Here is a 20,071-nt window from a genome sequence, read left to right on the forward strand (position 1 = left end):
GATGGTCTCAATCTTTGTAACAAAGAAGTTCATAGGTTCCTTGCACTTGTTGTTTGTGGTGAGGGTGAGGACCCGATAGTACTTTATGTGGTGCAGCAAGGTCTGCCGGTGAAAGGTTAAACTAGTTGTCTGCAATAGACGTTCAAGTCTATGTTCCTTGGACATGGAAGCAGAGATGAGAGTCATATCATTGTGAACCACCAGAGAATGTAATGGTTTATTGGGTCAGGGGCATCAAAGGTGGAAGTGAGGGTGTGATTGACCAGATCGGTAGCTGCAGAAAGGTCATGGTGAATGGAGGGCCAAAGGCTATACAGTGTGGAATTTGAAATTCATCGCTAGGCACGCCCCTTGTCTCGCTGTTCTGGTGATGAAACTGACATATACCAGAGAAGGTAAAATATTACCTCGGTATAGCCTATCAACAAATTCGAGACAAATCTCACCCGGCCAATTACCGCTCTATCAGTTTTCTATTAATCCTCAGTAAAGTGATTGACGAGTTTTAAGTATTGCTGTGAAGTCGCATCTACTCACTAATACCCGGCTCACCGATACTCAGTTTGGATCCTGCCAGATGCACCCGGATGCAAACTTCTCACAGCCTTGATACAGACATCGTTTCAATGGGGGTCCAAGGGGGGAATTCTCCAATGGTTGAGGTCATACCTGCTACAAGTAATGTGGTTGTTCTTGTCGTAACTCAGGGACGTGTCCTCAGAGTGAGCAACTCCAGCTGCCTCATCAATGACATTCCGCCTTCATAAGGTCAGGATTAGTTCCATTCACTGATGATTCTGCCGTTTGCAACGCCATTTACAACTCCTCCAATAGCAACGTCTGCACAACACCCAGATTGGGCTGATACGTGGCAGGTAATAAGCCAGTTTCATAAGTACCAGGTGTATTGATCAAAACAAAGAACACCCACCTGCCCGTGAACTTCACAGAGTCCCCAATGACAAACACTTGGTGATCACTATTGACTGGAAGCTGAACTGCACCAGCCATATCAATACTGTGACTGCAAGAGCAGGGCAGAGGCTGGGCAGGGGCTGGGCAGAGACTGGGCAGAGACTGGGCAGAGACTGGGCAGAGACTGGGCGGAGGCTGGGTGGAGACTGGGCGGAAGCTGGGCAGAGGCTGGGCAGAGGCTGGCCAGAGGTTGGGCAGAGACTGGGCAGAGGCAGGGCAGAGGTTGGGCAGAGGTGGGGCAGAGACTAGGCAGAGGCTGGGTAGAGACTGGGCAGAGGCTGGTCAGAGGGCGGGTAGAGACTGGGCAGAGGCTGGGCATCCTTTGAGAGTGACTTACTGCTTGATCCCCAAAACCTACCAAACACCTAGAAGTCTCAGGTCAGAAATGTGATGTAATACAGACCACTCACCTGGATGGGCATCAACAACATCCAACAAGCGCAACACCATCCAGGACAGAACAGTTTTTGATCAGTGTCTGTGTACCACTAGATTCATTATCCACCCCCTCCAGCACTGCGGCTGCAGTAAGCTCGGTCTACAGAATGCACTGCATTAACTCACCAAAGTTACTTCGGCAGCACCTGCTTCCCCTGTGATCTTTACACCAGGAGGAGAAGAGAAGAAATTTCGTGAGAACCATCACTTCCAGCACACCATCCTGACTTGGACATATAAGAACATAAGAACATTAGAAAAAAGAGCAGGAGTACGCCACATGGCCCCAGAAGCCTGCTCCGCCATTCAATAAGATCATGGCTGATAATCGACCTCAACTCCACTATCCCGCCCAGTCTCCATATCTCCTGATTCCCCTAAAGTCCAAAAATCTATCGATCTCAGCCTGGAATATACTCAAAGACTCAGCATTCACAGCCCTCTGGGCAGAGAATTCCAAAGATTCACAACCCTCTGAGTGAAGAAATGTCTCCTCATCTCAGTCTTAAATGGCCTACCCCTTATCCTGAGACTAAGCCCCCTAGTTCTAGACACTCCAGCCAGGGGAAAAAACCTCTCAGCATCTACCCTGTCAATCCCCTTAAGAATCGTCTATGTTTCAATGAGATCACCTCTCATTCTTCTAAACTCCAGAGGGTATAGGCCCATTCTACACAATCTCTCATCATAGGAAAGCCCGCTCATCCCAGGGATCAATCTACTGAGCCTTTGTTTAATCGCCTCCAATGCAAATATAGCTTTCCTTAGATAAGGAGAACAAAACTGTGCACAGTACTCCAGGTGTAGACTCACCAAGGCCCTATACAATGTAGCAAGACTTCGTTACACTTAGACTCCAACCCCCTTGCAATAAAGGCCAACCTGTCATTTGCCTTCCTTATTGCTTGCTGTATCTGCATGCTAGCTTTCTGTGCTTCTTGCACGAGGACACCTAAATCTCTCTGAACATCAACATTTGAAAATTTCTCACCATTTAAAAAAAATGTGTTTCTCTATTCATCCTACCAAAGCGAATAACCTCACAATTCCCTACAGTGTATTCCATCTGCCACCTTACTGCCCGGTAACTTAGTCTATCTATATCCCAGACCCTTCATCGGTTCTCAGTCAGAATCCAGGCATTCTCCAACTAACACCACGTGAGAGCACCGTCGGCAGAAGAACTACTTCAGCTCATAGAGAAGACCCACCACCAGCATTTCAGGTCACCAAGGATCGACAATATCTGAAGCCTTGCCGGTCTCAACTACATTCCAAGAACCAACTTTAAAAATTAATTCAATGGGGGTGGAATTATTAGCTGCAGTTGCGAATTGCATGAGACTCTGACCAGGGAGGAGAATTAAGTCTATTGCCAGGGAGGGGAATGGTGTCTGTGTGCAGGGAGGGGAATGGATTATGTGTCCAGGGAGTGGAATGGAGTCTCTGTCCAGGGAGGAGAATGGAGTCTGTGTGCAGGGTGGGGAATGGAGTCTCTGTCTAGAGAAGGGAATGGAGTCTGTGTCCAGGGAGGGGAATGAAGTCTGTGTCCAGGGAGGGGAATGGAGTCAATGTCATGGGAGGGGAATGGAGTCTGTGGCGAGGATGGGGAATGGAGTCTGTGTCCAGGGTGGGGAATGGAGTCTGTGTCCAGGGAGGGGAATGGAGTCTGTGGTGAGGGTGGGGAATGGAGTCTGTGTCCAGGGAGGGGAATGGAATCTGCAGCGAGGGTGGGGAATGGAGTCTGTGTCCAGGGAGGGGAATGGACTCTGTGTACAGGGAGGGGAATGGAGTCTGTGGCGAGGGAGGAGAATGCAGTCTGTGTCCAGGGAGGGGAATGGAATCTGTGGCAAAGGCATGGATGTAACGGCAAGGGCCGAAGATGATGACTTCAATTGTTTTCTGAAATTGTAATCAATAATTGAATTATTTGTTGGAAACAGAACCTTCACAACCAACGTATTTAATACATAACTTGTAAGTGGCTTAAAGGAAGACTTTCCGAGTACATCACAAATAACCTGTAAAGAAGGGACTGTCACTTTAAATAGACTGATAATATGACCCACATTGTAAGATTTCACGGTGGAATTTCAGAAAGTGTCTGAACACAGCTGGAGCCGTGTTACCCTGCTGCCTTTCACATGCTGTGAGAACTGAACAGATCACAAATTGTTAGAGGGAATATGAGACAAGGAAATATTGCAAGATTTCACGATTCAATCCTCCATTTTCAATCGGCAGAAATAATTTCCACCTACAGGAGATGTTGGATAGTCCATGCGGACCTCACCGAGATCTCCTGAACTGTGGCTGAACAATGGAAATAAAGCAGTTCAAACATAACTGAATAAACATTTTACTGGAACATATATTACAGTTAAATCCTGTCCTGGCCATCTGGAATCAGTGACCATAAGGCAGAGCGGGAGATGGTGGAAAGTAAGACAGCTGCCTGGAGCTGAATCATTAGTGGGTATTGTCCCATATTTCAGTGTATTTGTGATCTAGCTGTCAGCGCTGGTTTCCACAGATCAGTGTCATTAACTACATCAAGCAGGTGTTAAAACTCCTGTTACCCCGAACACATATTTTTGGTCCAATAATAGGGTTCAGTGCAGAGCGCAGATTGCAAGTTGTTCAATAAAGAGAATCGCCCACTAACATTTGGTAAACAATTCAAATAACAGTCACATTCTGTAAAAGACTATCAGTGGAAGCAAGTTGTGAAAAGTAGAAACTTCAGTGAACTGGGAGCATTGAATCGGTAACTGATCAAACATTACATGATAGAAATACGATGCATTACCAGACACAGAAGAAGAGCGTTAAACTTAATACAATTAATAATCAGGTCTAAAGGACGAGGACAGTAAATACAGCGAAACATGGTTCACAGAATTAATTGCTGAAATAATGACTCACCAGGAACACCAACAGCAGCGAGGAGCGGATAATAAATCCTTTGTACATCGAAAAATGCCCACAGTATCCGGAGTTCAGGTGGAATCTCCCAGAACATGATCTCATTGATTGTGAGATCCAATGGTCGCAGTTTATATTGGAGACCACACTCAGTCAAACACTGATGGACACAATGAAAACTGTCCCTATTTATAGCCTCAGGGAAATCTCCAGTGAGATCATTAAACTGCACACTAACTGACATTAATTATAGTCACTTAACAAACACAGCGACATAATCCTTTCACACCATCACCTTCTATTGCACAACATATTAAAAGCAACGTGGTATTCTTATCAAGTGACTTCATCCACAACCAAAAAATGTATTTTTAACTCTGTTGTTAAAAACAGAAATAGGGCATCCTGCAATCTCAAATTATGACTGTGAAGTGAGCAGCTTCACTTACACAGTTCCGATTATTACTGCGACATGCTGCAACCATGTAATTTCAGACTTTCAATTCATTTCATAGGGTGAACTTAACATAAGTGCAAAAGAAAAAATGGATGCAGAGAGGCAGATCAAGTAACGGTCAGTAAGGACTTATGGGGACTGATAATACAATGGTTCGAAAGGATACATGGAGGCTGATGCTACAATGGTCAGTAAGAATTCATGGGGGCTGATGATAAAATGGTCTGTAAGGATACATGGGGACTGATAATACAATGGTCAGTAAGGATACATGGGGACTGATAATACAATGGCCAGTAAGGATACATGGGACTGATAATACAATGGTCAGAAAGGATACATGGAGACTGATAATACAATCGTGAGAAAGGATACATGGGGACTGATAATACAATGGTCAGAAAGGATACATGGAGATTGATAATACAAAGGTCAGTAAGGTTACATGGGGACTGATAATAAAATGGTCTGTAAGGATACACACGGACTGATAATGCAATGTTTAGTAAGGATACATGGGGACTGATCATAAAATGGTCAGTAAGGATACATGGAGACTGATAATACAATAGTCAGTAAGTATTAAAGGTGACTGATAATACAATGGTCAGATAGGATACATGGGGACTGATAATGCAATGGTCAGTAAGGATACATGGGGCTGATACTACAATGGTCAGTAAGGATACATGGGTACAGCTAATACAATGGTCAGTAAGGATACATGGGGACTGATAACACAATGGTCAGTATGGATACATGGGGCTGATAATACAATGGTCAGTAAGAATTCATGGGGGCTGATAATCAAATGGTCAGTAAGGATATAAGGGGACTGATAATACAATGGTCAGTAAGGATAAATGGGGACTGATAAGATAATGGTCAGTGAGGATACATGGGGACTGATAATACAATGGTCAAAAAGGATAAATGGGGACTGATAAGATAATGGTCAGTAAGGATACATGGGCACTAATAATACAATGGTCAGAAAGGATACACGGAGACTGATAATACAATGGTCAGTAAGGATACATGGGAACTGATAAAAAGCTGGTCTGTAAGGATACATGCGGACTGATAATACAATTGTCAGTATGGATACATGGAGACTGATAATACAATAGTCAGTAAGGGTACATGAGGCCAGGTAATACAATGGTGAGTAACGATATATGGGGAATGATAATACAATGGTCAGTAAGGAGACATGGGGCCAGATAACACAATGGTCAGTAAGGAGACATGGGGCTAGATAATACAATGTTCAGTAAAGAGACATGGGTCCAGATAATACAATAGTAATGAGGATACATGGTGACTGATAATACACTGGTTAGTAAGGATAGAGGAGGACTGATAATACGATGGTTGGTAAGAATGCATGGGGACTGATAATACATTAGTCAGCAAGGCGACATGGGCTTGATAATGTAATGGTCAGTAAGGATGCAAAGGGGACTGAAAATGCAGTGGTGAATAAGGATACATGGGGGTTGATAATGAATTGTCAGATAAGGTGCAGGGGAACTGGTAATTCTGTGGACAATAAGCATCCATAGGTGCTGATACAGTAGTCAGTAAGGATATATTGTGCGGATACAAATATTGATCAGTAAGTGTACATGGGGACTAATAAATGAATGGACAATAAGGAAACACGAGGAATGATAATGCAATGGTGAGAAAGTGTAAATGGGGACTGCTAATGTGATGGACAGCAAGGATACATGCGGACTGATAATACAATGGTCAGTAAGAATACATGGGGCTGATAATACAATGGTCAGAATGTACAAAAAGGCATTTAATGCAATGGTCATTTAGGATATATTAGTACTGAAAATGCAACAGTCAGTAAGTATATATGTGGACTGACAATTGAATGGAGAGTAAATAACACGTGGACAGATAATGCAATGGTCCGTAAAGATTAATGGGAGCTGATAATACAATGGGCAGTAAAGATTAATGGGGACTGATAATGCAATGGTCAGCAAGGATACATGCGGACTGGAAATGCAATGCTCAGTAAGGATTCATGGGGACTGATAATGCAATGGTCAGTAATGATAACTGGGGTATATAATGCAATGGTCAGTAAGGACACATGGGGACTGATATTCCAATGGTCAGTAAGGATACATGGGGACTGATAATAGAATGATCAATAAGGTTACATACGGACTGATAATACAATGGTCAGTAAGGATACATGGGGACTGATAATACAAAGGTCAGTAAGGATATATGGGTACTGATAATACAAAGGTCAGTAAGGATATATGGGTACTGATAATACAATGGTCAGTATGGATACATGGGGACTGATAATACAATGGTCAGTAAGGATACATGGGGGTGATAATACAATGGTAAGTAAGGATACATGGGAACTGATAATACAATAGTCAGTAAGGATACATGGGGACTGATAATACAATGGTCAATAAGGATACATGGGGAATGATACTACCATGGTCAGTAAGAATATATGGGGACTGATAATACAATGGTCAATAAGAATACATGGGGACTGATAATACAATGGTCAGTAAGGATACATGGTGGCTGATTATACAATGGTCAATAAGAATACATGGGGACTGACAATCCAATGGTCAGTAAGGATACATGTGGACTGATAATGCAATGCTCAGTAAAGTTACATGGGGAATGATAGTGCAATGGTTAGTCGGAATACATGGGGACTTGCGGGGAGGTTTGCTACTGCTGCTGGGGTGGCGTTTAAACTAACTTGGCAGGGGGATGGGATAGGTAGTGGAGCTATAGTCGGGGGTAACGCACAGCCAAATGTACAGGGATAATCAAGTCAGCCTGGAAGACAGAGCAAATATGTAAAGGCACAAGGGAGTATGGCAAAGCTGGATGGCATTTATATTAATGCAAGGAGTCTTGCGAGTAAGGCAAATGAATTGACGATATTGATGAACACATGGGAGTATGATATTGTTGCTATCACAGAGACATGTTTGAGGGAGGGGCAGGACTGGCAGCTCAATATTTGGGTGTATAGAATCTTCAGGCGAGACGGAGGGGATGTAAAAGAGGAGGATATGTCGCAATATTAATCAAGGAGTCAATTACTGCCTTAGGAGGGATGATGTTCAGCAGGTTCCTCTAATGAGGCCATATGGGTAGAACTTAAAAACAAAAAGGTGTCAAGCACTTTGCTGGCAGTGTACTATAGGCCCCCAAACAGTCAGGGGGAGATAGAGGAACAGATAGATAAGCAAATCTCAGAGCAGTGTCGAAATAATAGTGTAATAATAGTCATGGATTTCAACTTCCCCAATATTAACTGGGATAGTCAGAGTGTGAAAGGCTTAGAGGGCGGGAAATTCTTAAAGTGCATCGAGGAGAGCTTTTTGAGCCAGCATGCAGAAAGCCCTACAAGAGAGGGGGTGGTACTGGACCTAATTCTAGGGAATGTAGCCGGGCAAGTGGTAGAAATGTCAGTAGGAGAGCATTTTGTTGACAGTGACCATAATTCGGTGAGATTTAAGGTAGCCATGGAAAAGGACAAAAATGGACCGGAAATAAAGGTTCTAAATTGGGGGAAGGCTGATTGTAATATGATAAGGCAGGATCTGGCCAAAGTAGATTTTCTATCAGCTACTTGTAGGAAAATCCACATCAGTGCAAAGGGAGTCTTTCAGAAAGGAAATAGAGAGAGTACAATGCCAACATGTTCCTGTAAAGGTCAACGGTGGGACTAACAAGCCCAGGGAACCCTGGATGTCAAGGGATATACAAGAATGGATTCGGAAAAAAAGGGAGGCTTTTGGCAGATACAAAGGACTAAAAACAGTGGAAGCCTAGATGAGTATAAAAAGTGCAGGGTGGTACTTAAAAAACAAATTAGGAGAGCAAAGAGGGGACATGAAAATACACTGGTGGGCAAAATAAAGGAAAATCCCAAGGCGTTTTATAAGTATATTAAGGGCAAGAGGATAACCAGGGAAAGAATGGAGCCCATTAGGGGCCAAAGTGGCAATCTGTGTGTGGAGCCGGAAGATGTGGGAGAGGTTGTAAATGAATATTTTGCAGCTGTGTTCACTATGGAGAAGGACGATGTAGGCATAGAGATCATGCAGGAGGATTGTGATATACTTGAACAAATTAATATTGAGAGGGAGGAGGTACTAGATGTTTTAGTGGGCTTAAAAGTGGATATATCCCCAGGCCCAGATGATATGTATCCCAGGCTGCTGTGTGAGGCAAGGGGGGAGATTGCAGGGGCTCTGACACAAATTTTCAGAACCTCTCTGACCACAGGGGAGGTGCCAGAGGACTGGAGGAAAGCGAACGTAGTACCATTATTCAAGAAGGGTAGTAGGGATAAACCAGGGTATTACAGGCCAGTGAGCCTAACATCAGTGGTAGGTAAATTATTGTAAAACATTCTGAGGGACAGAATTAGTCTCCACTTGGAGGGGCAAGGATTAATCAACGATAGTCAGCATGGCTTTGTCAGGGGTAGATTATGTCTAACCAAATTGATTGAATTTTCGAGGGGGTGACTAGGTGTGTGGATGAGGGTAGTGCAGTGATGTAGTCTACATGGACTTCAGTAAGGCTTTTGACAAAGTCCCGCATGGGAGACTGGTCAAGAAGGTAAGAGTCCATTGGTTCCAGGGCAGTTTGGCATTTTGGATCCAAAATTGACTTAGTGGCAGGAGGCAGAGGGTAATGCTCCAAGGTTTTTTGTGTGACTGGAAGCCTGTGTCCAGTGATGTAACGCAGGTATCGGTGCTGGGTCCTTTGTTGTTTGTAGTGTACATTAATGATTTAGAGATGAATATATGATCAGTAAGTTTGCAGATGACACAAACATTATTGGAGTGGTAAATAGCGAGGAGGGAAGCCTCAGGCTACAGGACGATATAGACGGGTTGGGCAGATGGGCAGAACAGTGGCAAATGGAATTTAACCCTGAAATGTGTGAGGTGATGCATTTTGGGAGGATGAAAAAGGCAAGGGAATACACAATGAATGGTAACACCCTAGGAACGACAGATGATCAGAGCGGTCTTGCTATGCATGTACATAGATCTATGAAGGTAGCAGGACAGGTAGATAATGTGGTTAAAAAGGCATATGGGATGCTTGCCTTCATTAGCCGAGGCATAGGATATAAGAGCAGGGAGGTTATGATGGAGCTGTACAAAACGCTAGTTAGGCCACAGCTGGAATACTGTGTGCAGTTCTGGTCGCCAAACTATATGAAGGATGTGATTGCATTGGCGTGGGTGCAGAGGAGATTCACCAGGATGTTACCTGGCCTGGAGTACTTCAACTATGAAGACAGACTGGACAGGCTGGGGTTGTTTTCCTTAGAGCAGATAAAGCTGAGTGGTATCTGATTGAGGTGTACACAATTATGAGGGGCATAGATAGGGTAGATAGAAATGAACTTTTCCCTTATTAGAGGGGTCAATATTCAGGGGGCATAGTTTCAAGGTAAGGGGCAGGAGGTTTAGAGGGCATTTGAGGAAAAACCTTTTCACCCAGAGGCTGGTTGGAACCTGGAACTCACTACCTGAAAGGGTCGTAGAGGTAGTAACCCTCACAACATTCAAGAAGCATTTAGGTGAGCACTTGAAACGCCATAGCACACAAGGCTACGGAACAAGTGCTGGAAAATGGGATTAGAATAGATAGGGCTTGATGGCCGGCACTTGCGAGGCCCCTACAGGTGTGTACACACCTTGTACACACCCGTAGGGGTCGGAAAATCCGGGCCAATGTTTAACCTTGTTAGCGAGGAAACGAGCTACCTGAAAAAAGCGAAGTGGCCGACCATTCAATGACTTCTTGTCGCCATCATTCCAGCGCCTTTTGTCTGTTCGCAGCTTCGTTATCCGATTAAATGTTCGCCCCTCTCTTGGGCAGAGACACGTGTCCCTGAATGGACTCTGTTTCTGAAGAAATAGAACTTGGAAATTTAGGATGTTTCAGCCTCTGTAAACAAGGCGCTGAGAAAATCAGATGGGAAGAAGCCATTTACCCAGTTCAGAATCACTGTCATTGTGAAATAATGCAGGGCTTTTAGAATCAATCCCCAATCTCAGGCTATCAGAGGAATTGTCATCCTGAGCATTAGTGTCTTTTCACTGCGCTGCTTGTAATGTCGTTAGTTGAACAATACACATGTGTCCTGCAAACAATTATTCATACAAAACAATATTGATATAATATCGCGGACTATCAATAATGCATCTTGATCTGCATTGCAAACTACCGGTAGTACAATAGTGAAATTATTATAACCCGAAAATCACCGTGTGCGATATTAATCCACCAACATTCAACGCATTAATGTGACATTCCAGCTTGCCCAATTCTAACGCAATAAAGGAGAGAATTATTCCCTATTGAATTTTAATGCTTTTTGCCCCAATATCACAGAGTGCTATTTCCCAGCTGATGCATTTTCGACATCCAAGAATGTCCCTAGAAATTGCCGCGTTGAAAGAGGCTGTTGGGCCCAACCAATCAGTGCTGGTGTTGATCCTCCAGATGAGCGGCAGTCCTAATCTCACAGCCCCGCCCTGTTCCCCTCTCCCTTCATCCTCTTTCATTCCACCAGCAATCTACCCTCTTCTTCAGTGCTGACATGGCCTCTGTTTCAATCTCTGCCTTTAGTAGTACATTCCGCAGCCTCACAACCCTCTGTGTAAAACTGTTTCTCCTGCTTATAAATACAGCCCCAATTTTCAAGTGTTCCTTTTGTATTTTTTTATTCGTTTATGGGATCAGGGCGTCGCTGGCAATGCCAGCATTTATTGCCGATCCCTAGTTGCACTCGTGCCTCCCTGCATTCCCACACACCACGTCCCATCCCAGTGACTCTGCGTCATACCCTCTCTATAACCACAGTACCATTGCTATAGTGTGGAGCCTAAAATGGCCGACAGTTTCCAGCACAGCTGCTGGATTTCATAGGATCGCCTTTCCAGTTAATCCCCAATTAGTTCTTCCGGAGCCATTTTACACATTTGTTATCATGGGGAAGGTGGAAACCCTTCATGCTGGGCCGCTGACTCCTGCACACAGTGAGGGGTCATTCCCAAGGTCACCAGTGACGTGAGAACAGCAGGCAATATGTTTGCATATTTAAATTTGCGTTCTGAAGTTGGAAACGAGGCATAAGGCCATTGGCACTGTGATCGATTGACCACTGGCTCAGCGCAGTAATGATACACAGTTTCAGCTTTTATTTAACTACTGAATTCAATTTATTCTGAGATATGAATAGAAAATTGACAGCACGGCGTCTTGTTCATTTTTACATGGTGTAGGAGATTGTCCTAACTTCAGAAAGAATTCCAATCGTAGAGTTGGAATGATCATTGACTTTGTTCATTTGTCTCACAGGGCTGGCGTGTGAAGTTGATTTCAAACCGTCCACTCTGTCGTCAGCAGTTGATGAAGGAGGAAATGCAACGATGCGGTGTAACTATGAAGAGATCGCAACCACGTACAGGCATTGGTCGGTACAGCGAGCACGGCATCGCAGGGTTTGATACCCAATACAGGGCAGGGAAATTCTCCATTAAAATCCACCATGTAAAGCGGCAAATGAAACTGGTAATCACAGGTGTACAAGTCGGAGACACTGTGCTTTACCAGTGTACGCAGGAACACACAGTGTAATAGTCACAGGGAGAGTCTGCACAATAACACAGCAGGTATCGAGATACAGCTTGGCCGCAACATTCGAATGTAACCTTTCGCTGCACAGTGCGTATTAAAGAATTACTGAGGAAGAAATAAAAGAAGGAAGAAATAAAGAAAGAAAGAAAGAAATAAAGATCTAGACTTTGCTCACCCTGTGCTCAGGGAGCTGAATACATGTTGTTTGCCTTTTCTTACCAATGTGTGACGTTATTTTATTTAAATATTTGAACGTCACACGTAGATTACCATTTCCTTTTCACTTTGGAACCAATTTGCCCACAGATCCGCACACCCAAAAATGCCTTATCACGACAGTTTCCGATCCTCATACAGGATATAAAACCCCGAGTCTGAGGCCGCCCAAACGCCAATTCCTTATTCAGCTCCTTTCTGCACTACTTTTTTTTTTAGCCATTTCTGATGTCAGGCACTACAAACCTTTTCATCGGTTTCTTAACCCAAAACTGAATTCCGTTTCTCAAGCGCAAAACAACACCCTCCTCCGTGACTGTCTGTTTTCCGTGGCCTGGTGCGAGGCCCATGTGGTTCCAAGAATTAAAAAAGCCGAAAATTGCAGGCTCGTTAGTTTCACTTCAATGAAGTACTGTTTGGCCACCTTTATGGAGAACGGGTTATTAGAGGATCTCAGAAAGGTTCCAGACAAAGATTTGTTCTCACTACTTAGTTGAACTTTTGAGGAAGTTACAAGTTTGGTGGATGCAGGTTACTCGGTTACCCTTCTGGATCTTGAGTTTCAAATGCCCTTGACAAGGTGCCACATGTAAGGCTGCTGCATAAGTTTGAGACCTGTGGGTTTAGCAGGTGGATTTTGGGCTTACTAAGGAACCGGCTGCATTCTTGAAGACAGAGGTAGTTATTAATGGCAGTGGTTCTATGTCTGGACCTGTAACTGATGGAGTTACGTAAGCAGCAGTGATGGGACGGTTGCTCTTCACTATCTTAACAACGATCTTCAACAATGGATCGGGGAACTTCCCACAAACTCAGAGGTGATATCAGAAATTGTGTGGGAGTTAGGACCTTAGATGAGAGAAATATATTACAGGCAGATGTAAATGGGGCGGGGGAATCAGCCCACATCTGGCAGACTTAAGTAAATATCGATAAATGTAGCGTGAATCACGTGGGTAGGGCGAATGCCAGTCAAGTATTCACCAGGCGTGGTTGTGTACGGAAGGATAAGGCCCTGGGTATTACAGGGCCAGGGCTATTCACATGTACACCAGGCTTGGTTGTGTGCCCAATGCTGCTGAACGGAACACAGCCCTGGGTATGCTGGGGAGAATAGCTGTCAGGTGTACACCCGGCTCGGTTGCGTGCTCAAGACTGTTGAACGAGACACGGCCCTGGATGGTCTAGAGCCAGTGTTATTCACATGTACACCAGACTGGGTTGTGCGCTGCAGGAGAAGGACCCTGGGACCAATGCTCGTCAAGTGTACAGCAGACTGGTTTGTGTGCCCGACAAAGAATTTATCTTAAAGCACATTAACCAACCATAGGGAACAGAGCACGTCAACCCTGCGCCCAAAACTTACTGTGTGCTAATTTAATAAGACATCGTGACAATGGCTTCTCCAAGCCTGTTTCACTGCAGGAGTTCGAATGCAACTTTCTTTCCTTATTTCCTTCTTTCTAACTAATAAAATCATGGCGTATGTCTTATACCCTTTCGGTTTATTGTTCTACTCCTACTGAATGCAACCGTAGCTCATGTTTTATAAACATCCATTGGTTTCGGATAGTTTGCCAAACAGAGTTGAGACTGGTCATACACGGAGTGCATCTTATACATTGTGTAAAGTTGGGAATTCGGTAAGATGGAACTCTAGTAAGTCGTGGGTGAGTAGGTCTCAATCTGAAATTTTGTTCAACATTTGGAATTTAACTTAGAACTTTAAAAACTGTAAAAAATAAGCTGCAAGTTAGTCACGAGTCCGAGCCAGCAGGCCTGCGGCAGGAACGGAGTCGGAGACCGAGGATAAAGGCAGCGTGGAGCAGATACTTTGGAGTCTGAGTGAGCGGCCTACCTGCGAGTGAGACAGTCGGCAATCGACACAACGAAGGAATGACATCAGAATTCAAAGGTGTCGCTGGCACAAGGGAGCTGAGAGGTGAGTATCGGGTGAGTATTTGTGGTCAGTTTTTTTTTGTTCTGTTTGAGTATATTTCTGCTAAGTAGTTCATAGCCTATCTAATAGACGGAAGTGCTGATTGGTGGATCGCTGTTGAGTGTTTCTTGTTAAGTTTATTTCTGCAAAATTACCTCCATAATCTGGCAAATAGAGTTATAGCAGGGCAGCTTAGTCCCGTGATTTGCACATCCTGTGCCATGTGGGATGTCCTGGACATTTCTTACGGCCTGGACGACCACGTGTGCAGGAAGTGTCGCCAACTGCAGCAACTCGAGCTCCGGGTTTCGGAGCCTGAGCCAGCTGGAGTCACTACAGTGCATCCACGAGGCTGGAAGTGGCCATCCCGCAGTCTCAGAATGTGCAGGCACAGAGAGAATGGGTGAGTACCAGACAGAGAAGGAGGACCAGGCAGGTAGGGCAGGAATCCCCAGTGTGCATCTCGCTCGCTAACCGGTTCACGGCTCTGAAAACTGGTGGGGGTGATGTTTCCTCTGGGGAGAGCAGCCAGAGCTAAGGCCACAGCACCACGGGTGGCTCATCTGTACGGGGTTTGGGGGGGGAATAGTCGAACAGCAATAGTGATAGGGGATTCATTGGTTAAGGGAACAGATAGGCGTTTCTGTGGACGCAGACGTGATTCCAGGATGGCATGTTGCCTCCCTGGTGCCAGGGTCAATGATGTCACTGAGCGGCTGCAGGACACTCTGAGGGGGGCAGTGGACAGTCAGAGGTCATCGTGCATATCGGTACCAATGACATAGGCAGAAAGAGCGAAGAGGTCCTGCAGGCAGACTACAGGAAGCTAGAAAAGAGATTAAAAAGGAGGACCTCAAAGGTAGTCATTTCCGGATTACTCCCGGTGCACATGTTAGTGAGTAGAGGAGTAGGAGGATAGAAGAGATGGATGTGTGTCTGGAGAGAGGGTGCAGGAGTGAGCACTTTAGATTCCTGAGGCATTCGGATTATTTCTGGGGAAGTTGGGACCTGTACAAGCCGGAATCTCAACAAAGCCGGAACCAATATTCTCGTGGGGCGGGGGGGAGGGGGCGGATGCTAGTGCTGTGTGGAGGGTTTAACCTAGCTTGGCGTGGGCACCAGCATGAAGAAATGGAAGGGAGGAATGGGGTGCATGGATGATTCAGTGTGTTGGATGGTGCTGGTGGAGAAGGTTGTGCTGGAGGTGGAAGTAGTACCATATTAGATAGCAGCAGCCTAACAGAGATTACAAAAAAATGAAAAATGGGTTTAGAATGCATGTACGTAAATGAACAAAGTGTGGTGTATAAGGTTGTTGAGCTACAAGCACAACTTTCCTTGTGGCAAAATGATGTTGCGGCAATAATGGAAACGCGGCTTAAAAACGGTGAGGACTGGGCACTTAATATTCAAGTGTACAAGGTGTTCAGAAGATATAGGGTAGGAAAAAAGGGAGGTGGGGTGGCAGTGCTGATAAAGGAAGACATTGTAGTGTTGGAAAGGGGCTATGCTCTTGAGGGGACCAGGACAGAATCCATTTAGTTAGAGTTGAGGAGTAAAAAGTGTATGATCACACTATTGGGGGTGTTCTACAGGCCTCCAAACAGTGAGAGGGAGGTAGAGGAGCAAATCTGCAGGGAAATCGCAGAGATATGCAAGAGTTAAAGAGTGGTGATATTGGGGGAATTTAATTACCCAAATATCGATTGGTATAATGCTACGGTAAATGGAAAGGAAGGGGAGAAATTTCTGAAATGTATTCAGGAGAATTTCCTTGACCAGTATGATCTATGCCCAACTAGAATGGAGCATTGCTGTAGCTGGTGCTGGGGAATGAGGTGGGCCAGGTCGACCAAGAGTCTGTGGGAGAACACTTGGGAACGAGTGATCATAGAAACATAGAAACATAGAAGATAGGAGCAGGATTAGGCCATTTGGCCTCTCCAGCCTGTTCTGCCATTTAAGGAAATCATGGCTGATCATAGAAATTCAGTACCCTGTCCCTGCTTTCTTCCCATATCCCTTGATCACTTTAGCCTTAAGAAATATATCTAACACCTTCTTGAATATATTTAATGCATTGGCCTCAACTGCCTTCTGTGGTAGAGAATTCCACAGGTTCAACACTCTCTGGGTGAAGAAATTCCTCCTCATCTCTGTCCTAAATGGCTTACCCCTTATCCTTAGACAGTGATCTCTGGTTCTGGACTCCCCGGCCATCGGGAACATTCTTCCTGCATCTAGTTGTCTAGTCCTGTTAGAATTTTACAAGTTTCAATGAGGTCCCCTCGCATTCTTCTAAACGCTAGCGAATCTAAGCATAATCGACCCAATCTCTCTTCACACGTCATTCTTGCCATCCCAGGTATCAGTGTGGTGAATCTTCACTGCACTCCCTCCACGGCAAGGACATCCTTCCTCAGATAAGGGGACAAAAACTGCACACAATACTCAAGGTGTGGTCTCACCAAGGCCTTGTACAACTGCAGCCAGACATCTTTGCTCCTGTACTCGAGTCCGCTCGCTATGAAGGCCAACATACCATTTGCCTTCTTAACCGCCTGCTGCACCTGCATGCTTACCTTCAGTGACTGGTGCATAAGGACACTCAGGTCTCGTTACACTTCCCCTTTTCCCAATCTATTGCCATTCAGATAATAAAAGTTCTTCCTGTTTTTGCCACCAAAGTGGATAACCTCGCATTTATCCACATTATACTGCATCTGCCATGCATCTGCCCAAACACCCAACCTGTCCAAATCATACTAGAGTTTCTCTGCATCATCTGCACAGCACACACGCCCACCCAGCTTTGTGTTGTCTGCAAACTTGGAGATATTACATCTAGTTCCCTCGTCTAGTTCATTAATATATATTGTGAATAGCTGGGGTCCTAGCACCAATCCCTGCGTTACCCCAATAGTCACTGCCTGCCACTCAAAAAAAGAGCCATTTATTCCAACACTTTGCTTCCGGTCTGCCAACCAGTTCTTTATCCAAGTCAGTACCTTACCCCCAATCCTTTGCTTTAACTTTGCGCGCTAATCTCTTATGCGGGACCTTATTGAATGCCTTCTAAATGTCCAATAAACCACATCCACTGGTTCTCCCTGATCTATTTTACCAATTACATCCTCAAAAAATTACACTAGATTAGTCAAGCATGATTTACCTTTTGTAAATCCATATTGACTTTGTCTGATCCTGCCACTGTTTTCCAAGTGCTCTGCTATTACATCTTTTATAATGGACTCTAGCATTTTCACCACTACTGATGTCAGGCTTACCGGTCTATAGTTCCCCGTTTTCTCTCTACCACCTTTTTTAAATAGTGGGGTAACATTAGCTACCCTCCAATCCATGGGAACTGTTCCAGAATCTGCAGACTTTTGGAAGATGACCAGCAGTGCATCTACTATTTCTATGTCCACTTCCTTAAGTGCCCTAGGATGTAGATTATCAGGCCCTTGGGATTTATTGGCCTTCAATCCCGTCAATTTCCCTAACACCATTTCCCTACAAATAATGATTTCATTCAATGCCTCCATCTCATTAGACCCTATGTTCAGCGTATCATAAGGTTTAGATTAGCAATGGAGAGGAGCAAGGAACAATCTAGAGTAGAACTTCTAAACTGGAATAGGGCGAACTTCAATGGGATGCGAAAGGATCTAGCCAGGGTAAAATTGAACCAAAGGCTAACAGGAAAACTGGAGCAAAACAATGAGTGACCTTTAAGGAGGAGGTGTTCCAAGTACAGGCTAGGTACATTCCAACAAGAGGGAAGGGGAAGGGAACCAAAGAAAGAGCCCCTTGGATGGCGTGGGAGATAGAGAAGATGATGAAACAAAAAAGAGGGCGTATGATGCATGTCAAGTGAATTCTTCAATGGAGAACCAGACCAAATGCAATAGGTTAAGAGAGGAAGTGAAGATGAAAATAAGATTGGCAAAGAGAGAATGTAAGAGTAGAATGGTGGTGAACATAAAAGGGAACTCTAAAATCTTCTACCGGCACGTAACTAGTAAGAGGCGGGTGGCGCCTATTAGAGAAAAAGAAGGTGACAAATGCTTAGAGGTGCAGGGCAAGGCTAGAATATTCAATGAGTACTTTGTATCGGTGTTTACTATGGAGGTGAAGGCTCACAAATTATTGTTAGAAGTGGAAAAGGTAGAAGCAATGGAAGGGGTGAAAGTTGATAGACAGAATGTACTGGAAAGATGCGGGGGAGGTGCTTGTGGATTGGAAAATGGCAAATGTGACACCAATGTTCAAGAAAGGGTGTGAGGACAATCCTAGTAACTACAGGCCGTTCAGTTTAACATCAGTGGTGGGTAAAGTTTTAGAAACGATAATCACGGAAAAATTAACGGGCACTTGGAGAGGTTTAAGCAAAGCAAGTACGGGGTACTGAGTTTGAATGATCAGCCATGATCTCATCGAATGGCAGAGCAGGCTCGAGGGGCCGAATGACCTACTCCTGCTCCTATCTTCTATGTTTCTATGTTTCTATTAAGAAGAGCCAACACGGATTTGTAAAAGGCAGATAGTGTTTGACTAATTTAATTGAATTTTTTGATGAAGTAACAGGGAGGATAGATGAAGGGAAGACAATGGACGTTGTCTACATTGGTTTTAGGAAGGCGTTTGACAAAGTACCACATAGGAGGCTGGTTAAGAAAATTGAGGCTCATGGAAGAGGTGGGTCAGTGGCAGCTTGGATACGGAATTGGCTTAAGGACAGATAACAGCATGCTGTGGTAAATGGCTGTTTTTCAGACTGGAGTATGGTAGATAGTGGTGCTCCCTAAGGGTCAGTGCTGGGGCCACTGCTTTTTTGATATATATAAACGACCTGTATATTGGAATAGAGGGTAGAATTGCTAAATTTGCCGATGACACCAAACTTGGGGGTTTGGTGAACAGTGAGAATGATACCAATCGACTGCAACAGGACATAGAAAGGCTAGCAGAATGGGCAGACAAGTGGCAGATGAAATTTAATACACGGAAGTGTGAGATGATGCATTTTGGCAGAAGGAGCAGGGAGAGGCAATATGCATTTAATGGCACAGTTGGAAAGTTTGTGCAGGGACAGAGGGACCTGGGAGTTAATGTGCATAGGTCCCTGACGGTGGGGGGATATATTGAGAGAGTGGTTAGAATACGAAATGTGATCTTGGGCTTCATAAATAGAGGTATTGAGTACAAAAGTAGAGAAGTTATGCTGAACCTTTATAAAGTGCTGGTTAGGCCACAACTGGAGTATTGCGTCAGTTCTGGTCACCACACTTCAGGAAGGATGTGGCGGCACTTGAGAGCATGCAGAGAAGATTTACAAGAATGGTTCCGAGGTTGGGGGATCTTAGCTACAGGGACAGGTTGGAGAAGCTGGATTTGTTTTCATTAGAGCAAAGGAGGAAGAGGGGTGAATTGAT

Source organism: Somniosus microcephalus, chromosome 4 (genome assembly GCF_052327205.1).
Source record: "Somniosus microcephalus isolate GS21.2 chromosome 4, FLI_Smic_1.0, whole genome shotgun sequence".
In the NCBI taxonomy this organism is placed as follows: domain Eukaryota; kingdom Metazoa; phylum Chordata; class Chondrichthyes; order Squaliformes; family Somniosidae; genus Somniosus; species Somniosus microcephalus.